General features: G+C 29.2%; 1 protein-coding gene and 1 long non-coding RNA gene across 4 annotated transcripts in view; both read left to right on the top strand.

Moving 5' to 3' along the window:
* The window catches only part of LOC126264931 (uncharacterized), a 35,838-nt gene extending 10,058 nt beyond the window's left edge, over positions 1-25,780 (top strand). Inside the window, exon 3 of the long non-coding RNA XR_007547513.1 lies at positions 25,397-25,780. This is a non-coding gene — a long non-coding RNA (uncharacterized LOC126264931). The remainder of the gene's footprint in view (positions 1-25,396) is intronic.
* The window catches only part of LOC109598843 (zinc finger protein 1), a 260,215-nt gene that overhangs the window by 195,467 nt on the left and 37,857 nt on the right, over positions 1-26,891 (top strand). The window lies entirely within an intron of this gene.

Below are 26,891 nucleotides of genomic sequence, written 5' to 3'. Positions count from 1 at the left end.
TTTTATTTGTACACAGAGTGCCGGGCTCCTTGTTTTAACACGGATCCCTGCAATTTCCTGACTCCGACTGAATTTTATATTTCTTTTGGGGTGGCTTGTTACAATGTAAAGATCAAGAGGCTGATTCATATGGACTGTAATTGTATGCGTCTATTTTCCTTTTGGATTATACGGCTCCCTGTTTCCCGTTTCGTTCTTTTATCTCGTTTTAACGTCACGCATCGTTTTTTCTATTTGGCAACTCGATCAATTATTTGACAACAAAAAGTAATAAATCATCGGGGATAAAAAATGGTGAAAGTGTTATTATCAATCTAGCACAAAATTCGCGGACGCGATATATCAAGCAAATGATTTCGCTCCGTGAAACGATAATGCCGAAAGTGTTGTTAAAGTTATGGAACACCGGAGCAATGAAGAAACTATAAAAATGACAAACAGTCGGCCGCGATTACAATAAAACGATTCCGTAATTCTGACCCATAAAAAATAAAAGTGACATTCTATTCAAAGTCATTAAATCATTGTAAAGCACTTTCCATTTTCAAACTCGCCTGTTCTACGGCTATTGGAAACCAATCATGTGATTGGGTCGCGTCGCTCCTTTCGAATCATTTAAATTCAGCTCTATCTGAATTATTTATTACTACACGCTTTATGAGGGACGCCGCTGAAATTGAATGAAAAAATAATAAATCCGCTTTTGTTCGGTGGGAATAAGAAAAATCACGGACAATAATTACGTGGCACGGTTTTAATTAAATATATCCGCTCGGATTTCGTTCGACTAAAAATTATTTTCGACTTTCAATTTAAACAAATTGCAAAACTGTCCGAAATTAAATCGTTTCGATTTATTAGTGTTACGACAAAGTGTACAGAGACTATTAATTAGCATATTTTAATTTTACCATCCAATTATGAATTGACACGAGCGCATTTGTGTTGATTGCTGTGGTTACTGCTTTACAGGGGGTAATTTAATGTGTTTGAATTTATGAACTCTACAGTGCAGCAACAACACTTATAATTAGTACATTTTATTTTGTTGCCATTGGCACAATTTATTTAATGTCTAAAAAAAAATTATAAAAATCATCAACAGTTAAATTTTGTAGTTTTATAATTTTAGTTCCCTTAAAAATTTTTTCAATGTAAATTTAATGGGAAAAGCACACAAATTCAAATAAGAAATAAATAATGTAAATTTTTAGAACGGTAATACATATGTTAAATGTAAATAAGACCAATCCAGTTCAGTAGAAAATTATCTCATTATATGCCACTTCTATTTGAGCTGAAGGTCCGCCAAACTCGAAAAAGGGAAAGCTGAGTTTTGAAGTCCGAAAAAATTGCTGGCGATGCTAACAAATTTATATCGGAATATTGGAAATACTCCAAAATCATTTCAATATAAGAATGGGTACGATCCTGATAGAAAACTGAGTTTTGGTGACCGATAGCCTTACCCCATAATACCCCAAACTATAATTCCAATTCTTTCATGTATTATCTACAAAAACTTGTGAATTTCAATCTTTTAACCAAGTTGTCGTTCTATTCACTCTTCATCTTTGTTGATTCTTCGATAAACTCTTCGCAAAATGCTTTTCCTATTCGGTGAACCACCTAAGCTACAGTTCCTAAAAACCACGGTCGCATCGATTGTTTGTCAAAGGGACAAGTAAATTCTAAGACATATTATTTTATTAATTTAATTAGTAATAAATGAATTTGTTATAATAATTATATCAATCCAATTAATAATAGTTTTTATCATTAAATCGAATAAGTAATAATAATATAAATTATAAATATATTGTTTATTAATGAATTAGATCACCACAACAACACATTAGATCCTTGGTATTCATCTAATGAGGTCAATTGTGTCCCTAGGTATCTCATTATATGCCACTTCTATTTGAGCTGAAGGTCCGCCAAACTCGAAGAAGGGAAAGTTGAGTTTTGAAGTCCGAAAATATTGCTGGCAATGCTAACAAATTTATATCGGAATATTGGAAATACTCCAAAATCATTTCAATATAAGAATGGGTACGATCCCGACAGAAAACTGAGTTTTGGTGACCGACAGCCATACCCCATAATACCCCAAACTATAATTCCAATTCTTTCATGTATTATCTACAAAAACTTGTGAATTTCAATCTTTTAACCAAGTTGTCGTTCTATTCACTCTTCATCTTTGTTGATTCTTCGATAAACTCTTCGCAAAATCCTTTTCCTATTCGGTAAACCACCTAAGCTACACTTCCTAAAAACCACGGTCGCATCGATTGTTTGTCAAAGGGACAAGTAAATTCTAAGACATATTATTTTATTAATTTAATTAGTAATAAATGAATTTGTTATAATAATTATATCAATCCTATTAATAATAGTTTTTATCATTAAATCGAATAAGTAATAATAATATAAATTATAAATATATTGTTTATTAATGAATTAGATCACCACAACAACACATTAGATCCTTGGTATTCATCTAATGAGGTCAATTGTGTCCCTAGGTATCTCATTATATGCCACTTCTATTTGAGCTGAAGGTCCGCCAAACTCGAAGAAGGGAAAGTTGAGTTTTGAAGTCCGAAAATATTGCTGGCAATGCTAACAAATTTATATCGGAATATTGGAAATACTCCAAAATCATTTCAATATAAGAATGGGTACGATCCCGACAGAAAACTGAGTTTTGGTGACCGACAGCCATACCCCATAATACCCCAAACTATAATTCCAATTCTTTCATGTATTATCTACAAAAACTTGTGAATTTCAATCTTTTAACCAAGTTGTCGTTCTATTCACTCTTCATCTTTGTTAATTCTTCGATAAACTCTTCGCAAAATCCTTTTCCTATTCGGTAAACCACCTAAGCTACACTTCCTAAAAACCACGGTCGCATCGATTGTTTGTCAAAGGGACAAGTAAATTCTAAGACATATTATTTTATTAATTTAATTAGTAATAAATGAATTTGTTATAATAATTATATCAATCCTATTAATAATAGTTTTTATCATTAAATCGAATAAGTAATAATAATATAAATTATAAATATATTGTTTATTAATGAATTAGATCACCACAATGACTTTCCTTGGTATTCATCTAATGAGATCAGTTCTGTCCCTAGTAATAAATGAATTTGTTATAATAATTATATCAATCCAATTAATAATAGTTTTTATCATTGAATCGAATAAGTAACATATGTATACCAAAAATATATTTATGAATAAACTAAAGACTGACAAAGGAAATGAAAAATATAACTAATTGAATGTCCTATTATAATTGAAAATTTCAAACGAGATAAGTGCCAAAAATAATAGAGATATTCATAAAAAAACTAATCTAATATTTTATTTTTGTTTGAATGAAATTAAAAAAAAAATACAACATACAAAATTAAATTTTAAAATTTATTAAACAAATATTTTCAAAAAATATACCATGCTTAGTATTAGTTTGTAAAAATCTTTATGTTCTCTAAATATTTTTTGTTGATCTAAAATCTTAGGAAAACTGTTACAGGTTGTTGCTGAAATGAAACTTATCATTTTTATTTGTAAATTTTGTCTAATTTATAGTTTTTGAAAAAAAAAATTATGTTGACAAATTTTACTTCAGTACTTGTTAGTTGAAGTAATTATAATGTTTGTGGCCGTCAAATAGTTTAATAACAAACACACTTGTAAAAGTCCGTTAATAAAACATTAGCATGGAATAAGTTGGCGAGGAACTGAATAATGCCTGTGAAATACGGGAACCGCTATTGCAGTTAGCATTTCCACCAAATTAACAGAGTAAACTTCTTAATGAGTTAAGCTCTTACGTTCATATTACTACCTTACATTTTGTAAAATTACACCTTAAGTTGCTATAAAGTATATTAACGTTACTATCTCGGAACGTTTTTGGTCTTAACTATTTTACGTTCCACCTCAACACTGTTCCTAATATTCCATTAATTTCGTTTTATTTGATAACACCCCCGAAATTGTGTTAATGAACTAATTTTTAGTGTTTGCGTGGGGGCGTTTTACTGCCACTACAAGTATTTTAATTATTTATGTTTAATAAATTATTTATTTTGTTTGTAATAATCGGCGAAGCACCGGGTAACTCGAGGAGGACAGAACAGTTCAATTATTCGATTATTACAATTCCAATGGCAGTTAATTCAATGGTTGTGCCACATAATGACGTCAATAAAATTTTACGTTCCTAACTCAAATCAATGCACAGTGAATGACTAAACATTAAAACCTGAAAACCGACCCCGCACTTGATGGCGCTGAGGGAAGATACAGGATAGCCACCCTCCTAAAAACAAAGCTTTTTTATTTCCAACAACCCATGAGTGCATTATTATTGATGCAATAAGCGCTTTACATAACGAGATTACTTGTTGTGTTTAAGTTGATAGTGCACAATCACTTTACAATTAGAATAAACAGTTATTTCCACCCACGCACATGTTTTACTTTAATCTTGTCGCGCTGCTATTTTACGTTGTTTTCAACCACCGCATTATTTGCGCTTAATTGGACGCCACGTGTTTTATAATTATAATAAAGGTAAATTTATTATTAGATCTCGTAAATCACTTGAAAAGTCTTGTATTGTATGTGCCAAATCATTGTTTTTGCCTCCAATTAAAATTTCGCCGACGATTTATTGCAGAAAATCATAAAATGCGGTGTAAAAGTAATTAGGGAAGTTAGCACCTAGTTTTCTTGGTCGTACAGTCACAATAATAACTGTAACTGCGGTACTTATCTGAAAAGCCAGCGTTTGGTGGTTTGTTTAATTTAGCAATCGTGTACGCTAATGTGGCCCGGCAATATTTGCCGAGAGGGTACGTGTAGTTAGAGATACGTGTGAGGTGTTGAAATTTCTCTAAGTAGTGTTGTGTTTGAAGTGCTCTATACCGCTTTCGAGATGTCATTGCTTTAATTATCAACTAAGCAAATTATAACTATTTGGTTTTAGTGTAATAAACGTTAAATTTTAATGCAAAGTGCGGTCTGGCCTCCAGTTTAAGAATTAACCGTGCCACCCTCCTCATTGTTTTAATGTACGCCACAATTAAAATCGCAAATCGAAATAATGGAACGCAAATTATCTGTACGTGCGCACGATAGAGGGTAGGTGTATAAATTTTATGGTTATTTTCACGAAATAAACCGCATAAATTGCCTACTTCATTTCATAAAGCCCGGCGACACTACGGCCTTATGGAACCTGCAATTTCTTCATGATTCATCAACATTTCAGGAGTCTGGGAATGTGACGTAATGTCAGTTGTTCGCTTAATGTCCGGACATCTGGCTCATATTACAGACTTACGTTCTATTTATGCCCGAAACATACGGGAGGTGAATGCGAAATTGATGATTTACCTCGATATGGGCAAATATCTACGCCGTCGACGTTTCTTTAATTAAATTTAGTCTTAAATTAAAGTTAACAAAGTGCGATTCTTTAAAACACATAAAAATTATTTTACGTCTTAGTGGTGTCTCAAAAATGGATGTACGAGTTGAATTTTAATTTAGTGCGGGCTTAATAAACCATGGGTGCATAATAATGCAAAATATTTATAAAATGACTTTCCAATAACATACTAATAACGAAAAACATTGTTGGAGGCAAAAGAGGAATGCCGCCCATTCAAAGTTTAATTACGGGCCTGCGTTCAATAAGGCATACATGAGTGAGTAAAGGTATCTTATTTATTGAAGGGTACATAAAATTCCAGACGGCTGGATATTAAAATATCGATGAAAATATCTCTATTATTTGATCTTAAGCGAGTTCGAATAAAATTCTAATATAACAGACGGAGGTTACCCACGCTCCTTTCGAACAACCCACCTCGGACCAACCGACTACATTTAAGATATTTCATTAATTAATAAAAGGCCCATGCGAACGATCCTCCTCTCTTTCTATGTTAAATTTAATTAGAATTATGCTCGACAAATATTTTTTTTGCCTTATTATATTCTATTACACATTACTTAATATTTTACATCAGTTTAGATTTATAAAAAATGATCAAGAATTTTAGTAGAAATATGTAAATTTTTTATTTTCCCCTCATTAAATTTTGAAAAAGTGTAAAACTTTTGTAACAGATAAAATTTTTAGACGTTCTTTCACAATATTTTACAATTTAAACATTTAAGAAATTCACTTGGAATATTTTTACATTAAAACTGTTTATTTTAAAATATATATTAGATTTTTTGCGTTATCATATTCTATTATACATTTATTATTTTACGTCAGTATATACAGTACAAAAAGAGTTTAATTCATCTGAATCCTGAAAGAGACATCATGTGCAATAAAGGCCGTAAGTCTCCCACTATGGGACAGACTTCTACTGTCTCTGTCATGCATGACGTCTCTCTCTAAATTCAGATGGATCGACCGCTTTTCCTACTGTATCTATATAAGAAAAGAGCATTATGTTAATTTATTTTAGTCTTATTTTTTTCATTTGAATAGAATTTTTGTAGAAATATGTATATGTTAATTTCTCTCTCATTTAATTTTGAAAAATTTTCGTTACAAGTAAAATTTTAAAAATTTTTTAAGATAATTTATAATTTCAAAACCTACAATTTTTTTCTTAATCACAAATTTGTTAAACAAAAAATTATATATTTGAAAAAAAATAAACTATAAATTTATAGGATATTATTTCTAACTGAGAATTCATTTAATGCAATAAATTTCAAAACATTTTATAATTTTAAAAATTTTTACATTTATTACAAATTCCTCCAGACAGTTTGTATTTTTGAAAGAAATATGTTTTATATTAATTTGATTCCTCCAGACAGTTTGTATATTTGAAAGAAATATGTTTTATATTAATTTGATTAAAACACTGATCAAAAATCCATTTTTTTATAAAATAAACAGTAACAGATATTTTTATTTAATTGTAGTAGAAGTTCAAGAAAAAGGTATAAAAGAACATCCACTTTCTCGTGAACACATCAAACATCACAGGAACAGTAAAACGCTGATAAAACACGACGGCATATTGTTGAATTTCGTTTCGGTAGGTGTGTATACAAGTAATTTTATAAAATTAATTAACTCGCGAACGGCAAACAACGAATTGAAGGTGGCCGCCGCCTCCGACGAGCCGGGTTGTTGACGCTGCGATACACACCCGTTACATAAAATTAATATCGCGTTACGGATTTCTTACAGGCCATTTTCGGCTGCGGAACAAAAGCCAAACACTGTCAGGATTGTGTACACAGGAAGGTAATAGGAGCGGAGAGGGCGAGAGATCGACGGCAACCGGGGGCGGCTTCTCCACGGCAATCACTTCTAATCGATGCTCTAATCCATCACACAGGTCGGCTTACGTATGTCTCGTGATCGGGGCCGGATTGTCCGACGGGGTTGTTACACCATGCATTTAACTCGGATCAGATCATTGTCTGGTTCTGTGAGAGTGATTTTTGCCGAACTTCAAACTCCTCTAGGTAATTTAAAAACAAGGGCTGGATATAAGTTAGAGTTATTGCAACGAACATAACGGACACAATAAATACAAGAGCGCTGCGAATAATAACGGTAATGAAAATGATGGCAGAGTACAACACTTGAGTTTAAATAAAACGGGTAAATGATTTTATTGGCAATAGAGACGCATTATGACAATGGTATGTAGCCATCAAGGGTGCAGTTAACTGGTAATTAAATGATGTGCCGGATGTACTTTTAAAAACAGTCCACAATTAAGCACTTCGAGTTATAATAACAACACCCTTCTATTAAAATCTGCACGAAACATAAAGTACGTTTGGGACTCGTCCCTACTTTTGGACGCGGGCGTTTATTGACCCACAGATATGTTCTAAAATAAATTTAATCGACTTACTATAATAGTTAAAGTTTTAATGAATTAAAAATTATTTGCATAAAATGTTATATAAAAAAAATTATTTGTTATAAAAACTTTTCAATTTTATTATAATATTTTGTACAAAAATAATTTTCTTCAAAAATATATAATTTTTTTTTAATAATTAAAATTGGCAGTTATTGAGACTGTCAATAGAAGTAAAAGCTTCGAACTTTTAGTGTTAAAATTTGAAATTTCATAATGTTTGAATTAAAATTATCAACTCAATCTGGTTTTCACATCTATTGACACTCCAAGCAACAATTATATGCATATTTATGAGTTTTTTTATTCAAATATATTACGGGCTGTACAAGATAATGATAAAATATAAATACAAATCAATTGAAATAACAATTAATATACAGTCATATTATTTATGGATAGTATTTCAATGTACTTGATTTTTAACATTATCTTAATTGTTTGCATCATTGTCATCATTAATTTCAACAATAATTAGACTTTTTGAACTTTCAATTATTTCATTTTGCTCTAAAAAAGATACAATAGGCTTATGGTAACTAAAGTAAGAAATGAAAAAGTTTGATTCAAATTTATCTAAGTGTTGCGTAAAAACGGCATCGATTGTCGTTTTATATTTTGTAGTACTGAGTTTTCGATCATTAGACATGGTCATTCAAATAATAATCAAACAAAATCACTATTTCAACAATGCACAGTATATAAACATTGAACTTTTCACTAAATCCATTCAATTTCACTTAGACTTCTAAAAGTATCTCGGTGACGCGAACGCACGAGATTTCACCCATTCAAAAAGTGTCTAAGGCGCACAGCAGACTGCGCGTGCGCCTGTCGTGAGCATGTCGGTGACGCGAACCCATTTCTCTACCAAAAAGTGACCAACGCTGCAAAAGAAGATTTCACTTCAAAAATTGCAGTATTTAAAATTATAAGTATCTTCAATTTATTGCATTAAAAGGATTTGTAATGATATAACATTTTTAAAACAATTTACGGTAAAAGTAAACAATTTCTGGATTTATAAACTTATAAAATATATTGAATATATTGAATTAAATTTTTAAATTTCAATATTATAAGTATGAAAAATTATTTTCTTCAAATACGTCTTTTAAAAGAATTTGTAGTTCACATAAAATTTTCAGGTTTTCAAATTATAATAAATATCTTGAATTTGTTGTATTAAATAATAAGTTTTCAGCTGTTTAAATATTAAATTTCAAAATTTCAGTTAGAATTTATCCAACACAGGCAATTTATAAGTTATATTTATTAATAGCAAATTTTTAAACCATTTTTAATAAAAAATATTTAAAAGAAATTATGGTAAATGTAAAAAAATTAAAAAAACACGTGCAAACATTTCATGAAATGTATGATTAATAATAAAACATTTATGTAGAATCTAGTCTATTTATTTATATTTCGACTCCGTCACGTTTCAAATTTGATCTGAAAACATGAAATCCATAAAAAAAAGTATTACTTCCATTTCCTCAATCCCTACGATTGACCAGAATCGGAATCGCGAGTTGATTGTCCCACTAGGTGTGTCTGAGTCAGATCCGCTGATGAATACGGATCGAGCAGAACGCCTCGGGCCCTTTTGTCGTTGCGGGAATGAGGAGCGATGACGTGGTGGAAATTGGATGTCACTTGGAGGTGTCAGCACAGTGTTTTTCCAGCCGCTGGCGAACGGCTACGCGACGAGCACCAGACAAATCAGCCAGAAACAAATGAGAACGGCCGACTTTCACAGAAAGGAATTGATGAAAGGTGGTTTTTAGCTATTGGACGATTTCACAAACATCGCGCTCAGCCAGGAAATTAATATGCCGTTAAACAAACATAACTGTATTTCAATCTTGCTGAAATAATACTAGCTGAAGAAAGTCAAATAAGTGCGGAGGGATATTAGACGGGCACATCATTCATTTGGATTTCAATTCCTTGGCGTGTCTTTAAAGTGACTCATCTAGCGTTTCACACCGGCTCGTTCGCTGGTCGTTGAAAGCTTAAAAATAACCGAATCCGAACAAAAGCATTGGATGTGATGCGTATAAAATGGCGGTTGGCTGTTTCGATGATGCTGATGATATGGCCAGATAAAACGCATTATCTTTTCATAAGTATCCGTGTGTCAGGGTGTATATTTGATAGAAAATGTAATTAATATCAGCGATAATTAATTACATTTAATTAATTAAATTACTTTAACTGATCTGCAATGAGTTAACATGACACGAACACCTATACAGTGCACGGATGAGAGATACATTTCCACATTAAGCTTTGAAATATACGAGCATAACGATGTCGATGATTTTAATGGGCAATGACATGCACGGTGCGTTTGAATTTCGAATAAAACGTGCTGATTAGTCCGCCATGACCAAATATGGCGTTCGTGGGTGTTTTAATACAGCATTTGTTATTCGAGATCATTTTCATATAGGTTTCCTCTATAATTATTAGTTCAAACAACGTACGTAATTTCAAATGGCCGGTAATAATCAGCGTAGCAACGGAAGCGTGAATGCGCCAGTTTTTAACCGCCACAAATTAAATTATCCTTTAGCCCGGAATGGATTAATTCTCCTGTGACTGTAAAATTTATAAAAAGCAACCGAAAGGTACCGCATATCTGTTTATTAAATTTATTTTCCAACTATTTTCCAAATTCATCTCGTCTACATGCTTTTCGACTTTGTATTTATTAGTTTAAACGGAGTGAAATAATCGGGGAGCGTGAATGCAGTTTTTAGGCCGCAAATGACGAGCGGACTCCAAATTAAATTATCCTTTAACATGCAAAGGACTAATTTTCTTGTGGCCGCAAAACTTTTAAAAGCTCCACGTTTGGAACTATTCAATTGGTTGATGTGTACGTTAACAAGCCGTAACTGATACATATGGCGGTTTTATTCGGGATTTTAATTAAGAAAAATAACGCACCATGGAGTTTGCCTATTCAAAAAGTTTTCCATGTATGATATTCATGCATATATGCTACTCCTATAAAGGATTGTCGTAATTACTAATTTAGTTGAATGGAGGAATGTAAATAATGAAAATGTTGAAGGATCGGAACGTCTTGAATTGATTAAGTTATCGACAGTCCTTTTAATAAGATTTGACATCTCATTTCCGGACTACCTTCTTAAGGGAATGAGAAAATTAAAAGTTACACAAAACATCTCGACGAAAGATCCGAGTCGATTTGCATTAAGGTCGGGGAGTGCGTCCGGAAAATCATTAAAAGAAAATGTTGGAAAGCGCAATCGGCAGGTGATTGAAGTGCTCCTCCGTCATAAAACTTCCCGATCTGGCAAGATAAACAGAGAAGATTGATAAACGAAATAAGTGTTTAATTCCGATAGGAGCGCGACTGTGAATCTAAAATGCAAATTCAGATTTAGGGAAGTGTACTACCTACATTACATTACGAGAGTTCGAAGGCAGAGTTTAAATCTGTTGGACAAACATGGACACACCTAAATCTATAACCATCTGCTCTCAGAGGATTATCGGCGAACAGATCAAAACCAACTTACTGGAATTTAATGTTTAAATGTTGCTTAACACTCCCCGAATGGAATTATTAGGACTCCTGTTCCAGTTACTTATGTCGGGTTATCACTCTAATCCCCGCTTTTAGTAAATTATCTGCTGCTGTTCTGTTTTTATAGATTTGTTTGTCCATTACATCTCCTTCAACAAACTTTCGTAACTTACTTCTTTTCAATTTGTTCATTATTTGTCGTTCCCAAATGGAGTACTTGAGTTATTATTAAACCTGCAAATTACAAACAACCAAAATCTTAGACATGCACATATCTTTTAGTAATGCAATAAATTTAATAGCACAAATAAATATATTAAGTAGATACATAAGATATAGATAAGATTCCCTAAAAATAAATAAAATTTTCAACAATATGTGTTCCCAGTTTATTGTATTTATCTGCAGAATAAAAACATTCCTGCTACATGAACTGATATATTGTATGCAAGTTTCAATTTATTAGATACTGACGTATTCATTTAAATATTTTCTTCTTACAATATATTCGATATTTTCGGAACTAGATTAATCCCTCTTTTTTGCTTCAGTTAATTTTCTTTTTATACATTCTGAAGTTATGATGAATTTTGTTTTCATGGAACAAACACAGGGTAATATTTTAGTATTTCAAAACTGCATCTTACAAACTTCAATCAACAAAGAATAACCACCTGTACTTTTTACTCAGGGGAGCTCTAAATCATATATTTCTAATTTTATTAATAATTCGACAATAAAATCATAATTTACATTTATTTTATTTTGTAATATCAAATTAATATTTAATTATAAACTCTTTTAGCTTTTCAAATTTATATTTCATCAACAAAAAACAACCATGTACTATTTAAACTCAGGAAACTTCGAAATCTTATATTTTCAGTTTTATTAATAATTCGATAACAAAACCGTAATTTTTATTGATTAAATTCTATTATCTGAAATTGATACTGAATCACCAATTCTTTTAACTGTTAAAATTGTACCTCACACAAACACAAATCAACAAAGAACAACAAACTATATTATTTAAATTCAGGAAAGTTTGAAATCTTATATTTTCAGTTTTGTTAATAATTCGATAACAAAGCCGTAATTTATATTGATTAAATTCTATTATCTGAAATTGATTCTGTTAACTGTTAACTGTTAAAATTGTATCTCACACAAACACCAATGAACAAAGAACAACCAACTGTACTCTTTAAATTCAGGAAAGTTTGAAATCTTATATTTTCAGTTTTGTTAATAATTCAATAACAAAACCGTAATTTATATTTATTAAACTCTATTATCTGAAATTGATATTGAATCACCAATTCTTTTAACTGTTAAAATTGTACCACACACACCAATCCACAAAGGGCAATCAACTGTACTCTTTAAATTTAGGAAAGTTCGAAATCTTATATTTTCATTTTTGTTTATAATTCGATAACAAAGCCGTAATTTATATTGATTAAATTCTATTATCTAAAATTAATATTGAATCACCAATTCTTTTAACTGTTAAAATTATACCTCACATAAACACCAATCAACAAAGAACAACAAACTGTACTCTTTAAATTCGGGAAAGTTTGAAATCTTATATTTTCAGTTTGGTTAATAATTCGATAACAAAACCGTAATTTATATTTATTATATTGTCGAATCTCGAATAAATATTGAATCTCAAATTCTTTTAGCTCTTCAAAATTGTACTTCACATACATTAATCAACAAAGAACAACCAAATGTAAGCTTAAATATTTATTTATTAGAAATTAGAGCTGGACTGATTTGAGATTGTCCAAATTAAAAAAAAAAAAAAAAAAAAACAGTGATTAATCAAGAATTTTAAAATGATAGTTTATTTTCGGAACGAAAAAAAGTTGTTTGTCGTGGTGGTAAATAATGGTAAATCATTTTGACGATAAGAGCTTTGTAATCGAACAATATTAAAATCGTAATAGTGATATGCGCAATTTCGCGAAATGAATGGCCAGTAAATTATTCGGACAGATTGAAAAATACCTTGTCCATGGAAATATTTCCTGTGTAGTTTCGTTTTATGTTTTATTTTAGCGATGGTCGCCTGTTTAATTATCATCAAATTGAAAGCGCGCAATATGATCATTTCCAAAGCAACGCCAGAAAATTTATTTGTCAAATCATAAAGGAATGTTTATATTGCAAACAGGATGATGTAATATCACATAGGTATATTTAGTAATGTGCTAATGGGCTATGTTGTGATTAAAATTCTGTTTATTGCTTTAGCTCGTACATTCAGCCATGTTATGGCTCGCATGAGTTTTATGATTTCAAATCTCGTTGAATAGAGGTGTGGAGAGGATAAATAGAATTATTGGCAATCGGTGATATTTTGTTTGTTCAGTCATTCGCACATTTTTGATGCAGATAAACAAAGGTACTGCCTGTGTTTGCCCAAATAAATTAAATTCGTCTCAATTTTATTTAATGATACACATACACGTATGCATGTATAATAGTAATAAATATTATCAGTATAAATCATCAGATAAATATTGTTATTGTCACGGGCACAGATTTATTTTGGCAAATATGTAAATAATGTAAAAACTTCCCGACACAATGTAATTAAACAATAATGTCGATGTAAAATGCCCGCAAATAGTAATCTGATAGATTTTAATCGCGGTCGTGTAGTATTAACATAATTATGAAAAATGTTGTTTTATGTTCAACAGAACTTTCGTATTTATAAATATACAATTAATTTTATTTAATTATTTAATTACACGAAATAAATATAAATTTATTATTTAATAATTATTTTTGTGGCGACTGATGAAATTACATGCTCCAATTAAAAAAAGTCGGAACATTTTAAAAGCCTTTAATCTAATAGATCGAATATTAACAGTATAATTCTTATAAATTCACAACTAATTACATTTTAAAGTGACAGAACGGTCATTTATTATAATATTACATGACATCCGAATGTCTGGTTTCGAAACGCAAACGAACAGGTGCAGATTTCCAGATATTAACCGCAGAATTATACGTATAATGTATTGAATGTCTATTTAAAAATATAACTAGGCGGATACAAGCATGGCCTCATTTTCCACATCACATGCAAATCACACCAGAATTTATTAATTAACGTTGATATCACATTTAATTGTTTTACACACACAACGGTCCAATTTGATTTTCCCATTAAATCACTAGGTATCATTTAAGGTTGTTTATGCACAGATAACAAAAGTGTTTGGAAACTGTTTAGAATATCGCAGACGTATTTGGCAAGTTTTCGGAGGTGGCGTCGATATGCGTCGAATTGGCCGGCGCCGTCAGACGTCGCTATTTCAGCGCCTATCCGGATAACTGTGCCGATTTATTTTTCGATTTGGATTTACTTAACGATTGACGGCAATGTAGATTTATAATTGAAACCATTATTTGAAAAAATCAACAATAATATTTTTCAGGAGTCGTAAAACTAAACATTTTGAAAAAATGAGTATTTTAGAATTTATAAGTGATTTAAAGATTATATATACATTTTATTTAATAAATATAATAATTAAGTTATTTCAAAAACTCTTCATAGAAAAGCTGGGGCAATAAATTAATTTAATACACAGATCATTATTACTATTATTATTAATATTTTGCAGTAAATACAATAGTGACCATAATTATAGCAACATATATTAATATATTAAAAATATGAACTGTATTACTTGCAATGCCAATACCTACATGTTTGTTTATTGCTTTTTCTGTTGTTTTGTCTACTATGCAACTGGTAAATCTAATTTTATGCTTTAAAAAATTTCGTAGTTTTTTATTTTGCAACTATATCAACTTTTTACTTTACTGCTCTCTGTGAATTTAAATCTGTTGGTTGACAACAGTATTTTTCTTATTATAAACATTTCATCATTGGTCGAAAAGAAATTGGAAGGAAAATTATACACCTAATTTTTTTTACACGATATTTTCATTCCTAAAAATTTCGTGTAAAAAAATTGCCTACACATTAAATATATTAAAAAAAGTATACTTTGAAAAAAGAAAATAATATAATATGAGATTCAAGAAAAATTTATAGAATTTTGAAAATCGTGTTTCTTTTTAACTCGTATTAAATCAAATTCGTGTAAAAAGAGAATTATGTGTACTATGGTGACTAAGTCAATCATTCCCTGTATTATTAAAAAAATAGAAAAAGTGGCAAAAAAACTGGCCGAGTTCGAAAAACTTGAAAGAAAAGATAACTGGAATAATTAGAATGTCAAAAAACAATCCAATCTTATCGTCAATGAAAACGATCCCAAACTCAAATCAAAAATTGTGAGTAATTGATTAAAAGAGCAGAACATCGGTATTTTATCTTGTCTGTCCCAATTTTTAAATTAATACGATTATTTTTATAATTGTTTCAATTAAAATATGTGATAATAAACAATTATTGAAAAATAACAAATTTTTTTATTAGAAATACTACATGCAAAATAATTATAGATATCTTTTAAAACCTTAATTATATTTTGCATCATAGAAACTTAACCAAGTAAAAAAAAATGTGATTAAATTTCAGTAAAATTAAGAAAGTATATCAGAAATCCATTACTAAAAAAGGTTTTGTGCTACATTTTTCTTAATGCACAGATAATAAGAAAAACTTAAGCAATTCAATATTACTACCTGGTACTATATTATTAATATTAATTAGCAACAATTTATTTTATCTTATTGACACAGTTTTTAAATTACTACAATTTACAAAAGTTTCAGACCGAAATGGATATGTACAAAACTAATTAATTTATTCTTTTTGTCTATGTAATTTGTAAGTAAAACAAAAAAGGCGGTACCTTAAATATATTAAACACAGTGCTTTTTAATTAACCCGGAGCAGTATTTAAGAAGTTTATAATCCACTTATAAAAATTAAGCGAGATCTGAGGTTCACCTCTTAATTTCTATAATAGGAATTAAAATTTCAAGTTGGAACTAAAAAGTTGCGAAAAAAAAATCCGTGTAGTAGAGAAGTTTGATAAAAGCATGGTCTTGTTTTAAAAACTTTTTTATAGGGTGTGAAGTAACACAGCGAAATGAAAAAACTTAAATGACAATGCACTGTTGAGTGGTTAACAAGATTGGTCTGTTATTAAGATAGCAATCAGTTTTATTCGTGACCATAAAGACGGAACGTAATACATACAGTTTCTTAAGATGTGAAAGATCAGATCCGTACGAGAGAGCATACCGTAACGGGAGGACGTGAAAGGGAACGCAAATGTTATTAAAGCCGTTCACGAATGAAAAACGTTGTTTTTCGAGAGCGTTACTGTTGAATATGACACGATTATGCGTGAGACGAAGAATTCGCCCTTCTCGTCCAATTTTGTGATTACTTGATTCGGAGTGATACGCATTGAATGTTTTTTTCGGAGCGGCCCCCAATAAACCGGAATAAACGGCGGCGGTGGCGAATCTACGGAGCTGTCGAATGAGTTACGATATTGCCGCCAAGGTTAGTGTTTCGGATGATTGTTACATTTCGGATTATTTACCCTCCTCGTATTTGTTGAATGGTGTGTTTTCGCGGCTTTGAATTTTTTATGTCAACAATGCAGGGATGGATCGACCCCGGAATTCACTCCTTACAATTTACGGTGATAATTGTGGGACGTCACTTAAGTAAATTGTTTCAGAAATTGTAAAATGTACTTACCAGGACTTCGGGATACAGTTCCTGCAACAAAGGGAAACAAGTGAATTAATTTACTGATTGATAATTTAATAAATAGTTATATCACGTAAAAAAGTTAGTACGAATCTAAATCTATTAAGTCTCTAAATAATTAATAAAAAGTTAATTTTTTTTTTTAGATTTTTTTATAATTTATGACTGAAAAACTGAGATGTTTTAGACTAAAAAACTATATATATTTTGTCAAATACTCAAATTAAATTATGACCATATTTTTTTAAATAAAAATAACACAAATATTTCATAATTTGACTTAAATTAATAAATATTTTATAAACTTTTATCAAAATTCTGTTAATAATATAATAAATAATTAATTAAATTTAGAAAATGAATTTAAATAAGTAATAAGTATCTAATTAATTCTTTTCTATATTTTTTATTAATAAAAATAAATCTATATTTTATTAAATTTAAAATTCACATTTAAATTAAACCAAAAGTATTTAAAGGTCAATTCTTAAGAATTAAAAAAATTAATTAGTTAAATTTAAATCTAATTTAATTTAAATAATTATTGATTTTTTTAAATTATTCCAAAATAATATGAAAATATTCAATAATTAATTTTTCGTTAATATAATAAAAACTCAGATATTAAAATAAAATAAATTAATACGATTATTCTAATCCAATTTATTGAAAGTTGAAGCATTTTTCTTAAACATTAAAAAAATATGAAAGGATTGAAGTGGTACAAATTTGAGCAATTAAGCATGACTGGATATGGATGTGTGATAGTATTAAAGGAACGTGCTTTGAATTAGAAAGTAAGAATCAGTGCCACTCCTGCTTAGGAATGGGATGTATCTAACCTATGGCGGTAGTTAAAGCTCGGCTCTCAGGAGATTGAAAAAAGCCCATAATTAAGGGCCGCCCTGTTCCTCCGCTCCCGATCGATTTAGATTAATTAATAGGAAACAATCCGGCCATAAATTACGACAAAAGGATTATGGTGTATCACGAGTAAACAACTGTTTCGTCCATCGTATGAACAAACAATCCGATTGGAAAATAAGGAACGGTAATTGTTGCTTTTTCCTGATACGGTCTGTAAAAAAACCATTAAATAGGTGAATGAATTTTGAATGGCCGTAGGGAATGGGGAAAGAATTCGAATCGACAGCTACTCGAAACGGTTATACGGCCATTACAATGTTCTTCCACTATCAAACCGTTCAATTCGCACTTCACAATTTGCAAGGATATTACATAAAACGAACGGTTAGGACTTAATAAAACGTACTCTCACTGCCGCCATATCCACAGAGAGATTAGCCCACGATAAGAATGTGTCCGGAGGAACTACGTTGAGTTCATTGAAATTTTAAACAATTAAAAATACAGTAGTGGTCATAATTGTAGTAACTGATTAAAATATATTAAAAATATGAACTGTACTACTTAAATTGGGTGCCAGTTACTTATAATGTTTATTGCTTTTTATGTTATTATTGTGTCTACTATGCAACTAGTCAATCTAATTTTATTCTTTAAAAATTTGCGTAATTTTTTATTTTTAAATGGATAAAATAGCTGTCTTTTGCTTATTACAATTATTTAATCATTGGTCCAAGTAAAACTGTAAGGAATATTATAATTCAGCGTAACCGAGACAGAGAAGAACAAAAAGAGCTAACTAAGAGTTTACTGCTAAATAAGTCTATCGTTATCCGTATTATTTAAAAAATTTAGGAAAACTCACTAAGAGGTTGCTACGAAAAAATTTGTCTGAGTTTAGAAAGAAAATAGATAACTGGATAATTCGAATGTTACAAAACAACCCATCTTATCATTAACTGACTAACTTATTGAAATTAGTTCAAGAACTGTGAAAAGATTTTGTTTTTGTGGATGGGAATTCGTTTGAATTTAAACCTACAACAAACATCCTGATTTTTACTAAAAATGTGACAGTCCAATTTTGACTTGGTCAGGATCACATTCACTGGGCTACAGAACAGTTATTTTTATGTTAAAGATCTTACAGGGACAAAACTGCACAAAAATTTTGATATACCCACAGTAAAATATGATGGGCTTTCAATTATACTATGGAGATGCTTCAATTCTTCTTTTAGACTGATTTATGTACTGGGATATGTTAAGCATCAATGCTTTGCCTTGCTCATCTCAATGTCCAGACATAAAACCTAAATTCGACATAAAAATTCTACAAATTGAAATTGAACTCATAACTGCAATTCAAAAAACTTGCAGGAATATAATTTTATCGAATATTTGTAAAATGGTTGGATCTGTGCAACGAATATGAACCAAATAATATTACAAAAGGGATATTATTCAAAAGAGTTTATGTTAAATTAAATAACACAGATTTAACTATTAAAATATTCTTTCAAAATTAAAATTGCTATATTTATGTTCAGCTCAAAACAGGAACATATGTAACATTTTATAGAATTAGAATATGATTGAAAGTTTTTATAATACGACAATATATATAACAAGATCAGTAAATTAATATTATTTTAACAGTTTTACGCTGATAAAATTGGCTCAATTTATGCAATCCAAAATGTATCTACAAGAAAATGATAGACTTTCCAGAATATATTTAGCTGATGTAGTAGGATCAATGTTCTTTAGTCATTCTGTTACTTTTTATCATTCCAGATCCAACGTCTACGCGCAGTTAATTTCCTATTTTGTCAAGATGTTTGAGTGGCAATAAAATGGGCAAATTTATATGTCTTGTAATGAATTGCGCTCAGATTGTTTTGTTTCTCCGGCAGAGATTTCAATTTCATTTGTTATACATACGTTTAGGAAAGCGAAAACAAGTCTCTAATTAAAATACAAAATGATTTAATTAGGTCTAAGTTACAAATATACGAAAAAAATATCTATATTATATATATACATCGTAAATACAATGAAAAAGTCTCATAATTATATTCTAATCAGCGAACTAAAAAATAAATTATTATTCAATATTTTAATAATAAAAAACAGTGTAGTAAGTTAATATAAATTTTTGTCTGAGTAAGTAAGTTAATATAAATTTTTGTCTGAAATTAAATGATAAAAGTAAGTTAATTATCGTATTTCCGAATCAAATCAGAAAAGAGACTCGATAAACCGTATAAAACGTGGATTCGTGTCGAATTACTCGAAACTCAAATCCGCAACTGTTATTGTTCAATTTTCCTTGATGGTCGAAAGAAAAAAATCCATAAAATTTTACGCGGTTAATCTCCGTATGTAAAAGTTTCGATAAATCAGCTTTAAATACAAGTTCCGCAAGATAAAATAGCAATTCGGAGTAAGTTACAACACATTTTCTGTTCCCACCGATTTCAATTGTCGATGAATGTTATTTTATTATATCGTTCGAAGAAACTGGCCAGATTTTTTTTATTTTACATATGCAAACAGGATAAATGTTTCCCTCGCGCTCCTGCCGTAGCGTCGATATAGAAAATATGAAAATTTAATAAAAAAAAAGGTTTTTCGGTTTACACAGAGCGGGGAGTAATTACGGCAGTGATAAAACGGTGAGTCGACAAAATTTTACGGCCCCAGCCAGTGGCTTAGGTGGAAGTGAATTGAAAGCAGGCCATAATGAAAGTCACAGCCGTAACATTATAACAGATGGAAAAGGGTAAAACCGAAGGTGGAACTTGATGAAACTGACTTGCGGTCTCCCGTATCACGGCGTCCAAAACCGGGTTTTCAGATAATGATTTCTCCCCGTTCCAGACAATTAACGAGGGTTAAAAGGGATTCAATTGTACAGACTTAACAGGTGTGGGCGGACGAACTAAATGAAATTAAACATGTCGCCAGATTCACTTTGCGTACCACCTTCCACGCACATTCCACATTCCGCAATCAGTCCGCCCGATTTGTTTCGGCTTTTGCACTTTCGGTGGAAGTTTCATTGAAACTGCCCCCGACATTTTCTGGATTGGAACTCCTTAGGTTTATAAGCTGGTGTGTTTTTATTTATTGGTACCTGTTTTGGTTGTTTTCCGCACGGACATAAATCGTGGCGGCACGACATGCGGGTAACTAGCAGTGTCCTTGGTCAAAGATATATGTCTAGGCGATAGCAGGACCTCTTGTATTGATTCAAGTTAAAAGCTGTGTTTACCGACTCCTGTTTTTCGATTTTTCGAGTGTGACGCGAATTTTAACTTGCACTTAATGCACACACTTATAAATTAATTTACAAACAAACAACTATTTAAAATAAGTTTGCGTTATTGATTTAAATGGGAATCGATTATTTGACATTCACGAAGATTTTTGGCAACTGTTGATAATTATGCCATTCGACTTTATTTTAAAACGACTTTAATGCGACTTTGAATTTATCGCAGCGCATGAAATAGGTTAAACAAGCCATTCATATTTTCCAATGAGAGCATATCGAAAAGTCTTCCATAATTACATTTAAATAAAACTCCTGCATATATTAAATCGAATTTCCGCTCAAGTTTAAGTAAACAAATTCATTGAATCAACAATGCTACCGAACGATATCTTACCGGATAATCAGTTGATATAAATTCAATTGCATTTCAGGGTTTTACTAAATCTTTGTGGTTTGGTATTAAATTTCCTTTTCACGTATTTTTATTTGTCAATCAACATTTATTATGAATCGATTTTTATAAACCAGACAGAACAAGTAACAAATCCATCTTAATATGTATAATTTTGTATCTTTTTATAAATTTATTTTAATAATTCATGGTATTTTATTAATTTTTCAGTAATTAAATGAAAATAAATTATTTATCGTCATTACAATAATTATTACTTAAACATTATGAAAATAGAAATATAATTTTTTAACTGTAAAAAACACTGTTTTACAAATTTTAATTTTTGAAATATAAAAATTTTCTCTAATATTTTTTAGGGCAATATGAGTACGTTGAACAAGAATATTTTATATGTATGTATATTTAGGGTCATTTACAAGAAAATGTCAAATTTATATTTTTCAATTCATCAAATTCGATAATATTTTTGTTAGAAAATATATCCAAGTGGATTATCCATCCAATAATACCTAATTTGTTACAAGAATTTTTTGTATTTTTGATTAATTTCATGTTCAATATTTAGTAAGTATTTCAGCAATAAATAATATTTATATTCCTAATTTAAATTTTCAATTCAACTTTATACTATGTACTTTATAAAATCTAAAATCTATTAAAAACATAATAATCTTTTAATTTATTATTAAAATAATATAAAAAAGTAGAATTATTTAAAAGCAAAAAGAACTATCTTTTTTAATAATTAAAAAATAAATTTTCATAATTTAGATCTAAAAGTAAATTTTTAAGAATTATGATAAAAGTAATTTTTCATATAACTGCATATTTTTTAAGTTTTTTAAAGTCATTTAAATAAGAATAATAAATATTTTTTATCAATATTTTAATAAAAACTAGAGAATTATTTATCAAATAAACATATTAAAAAATATACACATCTAATTAGAATCAACAAGTAACAATATTTTAATAATACAAGTTTTAAATCGTATTTTATATCAATTATTACTTCAAGCTAGTAAATTTATATTTTATACTATTATTTTTTATATACACTTTAAAACATATATAAAATATAAAACAAATTGAAAATATGTAAAAGTCTATGTTAATTAGAAACATAATTTTTTTTTATAAATATTTATGATGAAAATAAAAAAAAAATAAAAAAATAATATAAAAAGCATAAATATTAAAAAAAAAATCTTATCAAAGGAACTATACTTTTTCAACACACAATAATAAAAAAAATTATATTTTCATAGATTAGGCCAAAAAGTACATTTTTAAGTATTATAACCAAGACAAATTTTAACCAATGAATAATTGTTGCTGCAACTAAATATTACTTAGTGTTGTTTTTTCAATCTCTTCTAAAAATATTATGTATTAGAAAAACTAAAGGATTTCATACGTTATTCAAATAATTTATATAATATATAATATTTTAATAAAAATTAATGAATAGTAAATTATTTATTAAATAAAAATGTTTAGAAATTTATAATCTAATTAGAAATAATAAGTAACAATATTTTAATAATTAAAGTAAATTTTAAATTATATTTTTTATCAATTATAAGTTCAAGGAAGCATTTCTGAAGATTATTTCTTATACAGTTAAAAATTTAAATAAATAAAACTAAAATAAAATAATGAAAATAAAAAAAATGAGAAATTAGAAAAACAAAACTCCTTACAAAGGAACTATATAATCTTTTACAACAGTTTAATAATAAAAAAAGCATATTTTTATAAATTAAAGAATAAATTTTTCAGGATTATAACCAAAACAAATAACAGACAAAAAAGTAATTTTTTGCTGTAGCTAAACTAAACATTGTATACCTTAAAATTTTATAAATAAACTAGTTTTTCATTAGTTTCTTAATGCGTAGATCTTGTTTTCGAAACACAATCGATTGTACAATAAAAATTAGAAAAAATGTGCAGTTGTGAAAACTTTTCAAAAATACGCACATTCGGTGGTTATTTATTATCAAAATCACGTAATATACTACAGCGTGAGAAACAATGTAAACACTTTTAATTCTATTTACATTAAATATGAAATGCATCTTTGAGTTATCTTAAACATGTTCACCAAGGTATTTTGGCATAAATTTAGATCAAAAACTAAAAGGATGCCGACACCTGTTCACATTCTTATTTATAATAGATATAATTTAAATTTGTTTTACAAACACGCGCTTAAAAATATAGACTTTTATATTTTTATGACGTTATGACATTTTTGGTTGTAAATCGTAAATATTTTATGACTTTATAAAACCTCTTGTTGTCGCTGAAAGTGGACAATTGACCTTGCTACTTATAAACACATGTTAATTTATTATCTGAAAGGGGACTAAAACGGCGTCTAATTAAATAAGATAATTACGGCGGTGGTGGAATTGTTTTGAATATTTGCGTATCATAATCCCGGTGATAATGAGGGCTTTTGAATAAATATAGCGGAGCCGAGTTGTAACAGGCAACCGGGGGCAAGTAAAAGCATCATTATGCGGTTGCTTCCAGAGCAACACTGTACTTGTCTAAGAAAACACCGAGCAAATGTAAGAATGAGAATTTGCATGATAATGTACAATAGCGAAGTGGCTCCTCTCAAGATTTTCTCACAATATGGTGCGGATTATCAAAACAATGCGAGCTTCACAAATTACCGAGTCGAAACAATTTTAACCGGGGAACGTGCTTTCTATTTATCGGTTTGATTTTTCCCTTGTCCGACCACAAACTGTCCAATTCAGAAACTACAACTTTCAACAATTTGTTTGATAACATTTTCTTTATTACAATATTTATTTTTTGAGTTTTACACGCTCCATTTATCTGAGAATTTCCTTCTTTGTGAACTACATGTTTTAAGAGATAAATCGCTTACACATTAATTTGTGAGTAAGCAATAAATATTTATATAAATTAATTTACATTATTATATTTAATTGTATAATAATAATATTTTAATTTTATAGCTTAAATTAAACGTGTTTAATGTAATATAATAAAGATACGATTAATTTTTTTATATTTATATAAATATTATTATTTATGACAAAGTCCTTAAAATCATCCAACAGTTAATTTTTATGTTAAATATTACTTAAAGCTAGAAAGTCAAATAATTATTGTTCTTCCGTGGACTTATTTTAAGAAATAAATTTACGTATTAATGTGTGAATAAAATGATGATAAATTCCTTAAATACAATTTCGACATTGCTGGGTGAATTGAAATCCCCACCCCGCTTTGAGAGTTATATCTCCCCCGTCCATCCCGTCATTAGCATAAAACACGCTTTATAATAAATTGAAGCCTTTAAATAAAATGCATAATTACTTTAACCTACTTGCGGTGCACCGAATCGTGTAATAAAACGAAAAAGTACCTGACGAAATTCAAGTTTAAGTAAAAGCATTTGCATTTTTCTCGTTATTTTCTCTTTCCTTCATTATCTCCTATGTAATTTGTTAAACTACCACTGAAAAATGCGGTTTAAATTACTTAGTCACTCGTTTAAATAATTGGGCCTTTAAACTAATGCATCCCTTTCTTTGTTGCAGGTAAAGCCCGTTTTTCCACCCCCGAAGAATTAAGTGTTGGACTCCGTACACAATTTGTCGTGAGGAAAAAAACAATAAACTCTAACGTTTATCAAATCCATAGACGTGAAAACACGTTTTAATAATTATGCACAGACGCCCACAACTTTTCATTAATCTAACCCCCATCCGTAACGTTGTAGCATGTGAGCAAATAAAACCACAATATGTACGTACAACAATCAATCTAAAATGCCGCATATATTTGAAGTGCGAGCTTAAAAGGTAAACATTCTACGAAATTGAAAGCTTTAATAGGAGTGCACGTCACAATTAAACGCCCACGTGGGGAACGATTTAATCTCGTTTTTCGACTGATAAGAATCCATTCTCTTCAGGAATGTGTGTTTTGGTTAATTTCTCTGCGGTAAAAGTAAAACATAGATTTTTGAAAATGGATCAATTAAATTTGAGCAAATACGAATATTAAATGTTTATTTTGTTATGGAACACATAAAATTTGATTATAAAATACCAAGACAATTTATTTTATTTACATTCGATTAATACAATAACAATTAATTCAAATTAATTTATGTTTAATTATTTATTTTAATTTTCTACAGTAATCGCTTTAAATATTATTATTAACCTGGGAATTTTTATTTAAACTTAAAATCTAATGTTGAAGAATGAATGGTACTCTTTTTAATTATATCTAAATTATATTAGAATTAGAAATATTTCATTATTAAATTAAGAATATTTTTGGTCTTTTAAGTTGTAGCTATAACAAATTGTCATATCCAAAAATTTGTGATTTCAAATTTACAATTTTTATTTTACTGTTAGTTTTATTTAGTTAATAAATTTAAAAAACTAAAAAAATAAATATTGTTTAGCAGTAGTATCAATGTGTTTAATACGTTCTGTTGATCTGTGTTTCAAAATGAATTTAATTCATAAACTACCCTAATAACAAGTCCCAATAAAACAACTAAATTTCTTAACATTTCTCCTTTATACTCACGGTGAAAAACTCTATACGACACATTTACAAAGTTGTCTTATAAAAACTGATTTGATTAATTTGTCTTTGAAAAAATTTTAAACAAATATATTTAAAAAATTATAAATTTTATTTATACCATTAAAAATATGAAATATTTAATTTTAAGTTTTTTTTTGAACATTTATTTTTTTTAATTGAAGGAAGGAAAATTAAATGTCTTCTGAATTTCTATTTGGTAAAAGTGAAGAGTTTTTGGCAAAACTAAGTTTGACTAATATAAATTCATTACAAAAATATTCTTTCCCTAAATTTAACCTGATTTTAACCAGTTTCCTTTTGATAACCAATTTTCACCAAAAGAAGTAAGAGTCTTATTAAAGTTATTTTTAACTAATTTCTGTTTGATAAATTATAAAAGAGCATATTACAAGCATTTGGTAACTATTTCAGATTTCTTTATAGAAAATTCTCATCTTAAATACTCAACTAATTTCGATCGAATTG

Source organism: Aethina tumida, chromosome 3 (genome assembly GCF_024364675.1).
Source record: "Aethina tumida isolate Nest 87 chromosome 3, icAetTumi1.1, whole genome shotgun sequence".
In the NCBI taxonomy this organism is placed as follows: Eukaryota; Metazoa; Arthropoda; class Insecta; order Coleoptera; family Nitidulidae; genus Aethina; species Aethina tumida.
This window is presented reverse-complemented; position numbering and strand designations above follow the sequence as displayed.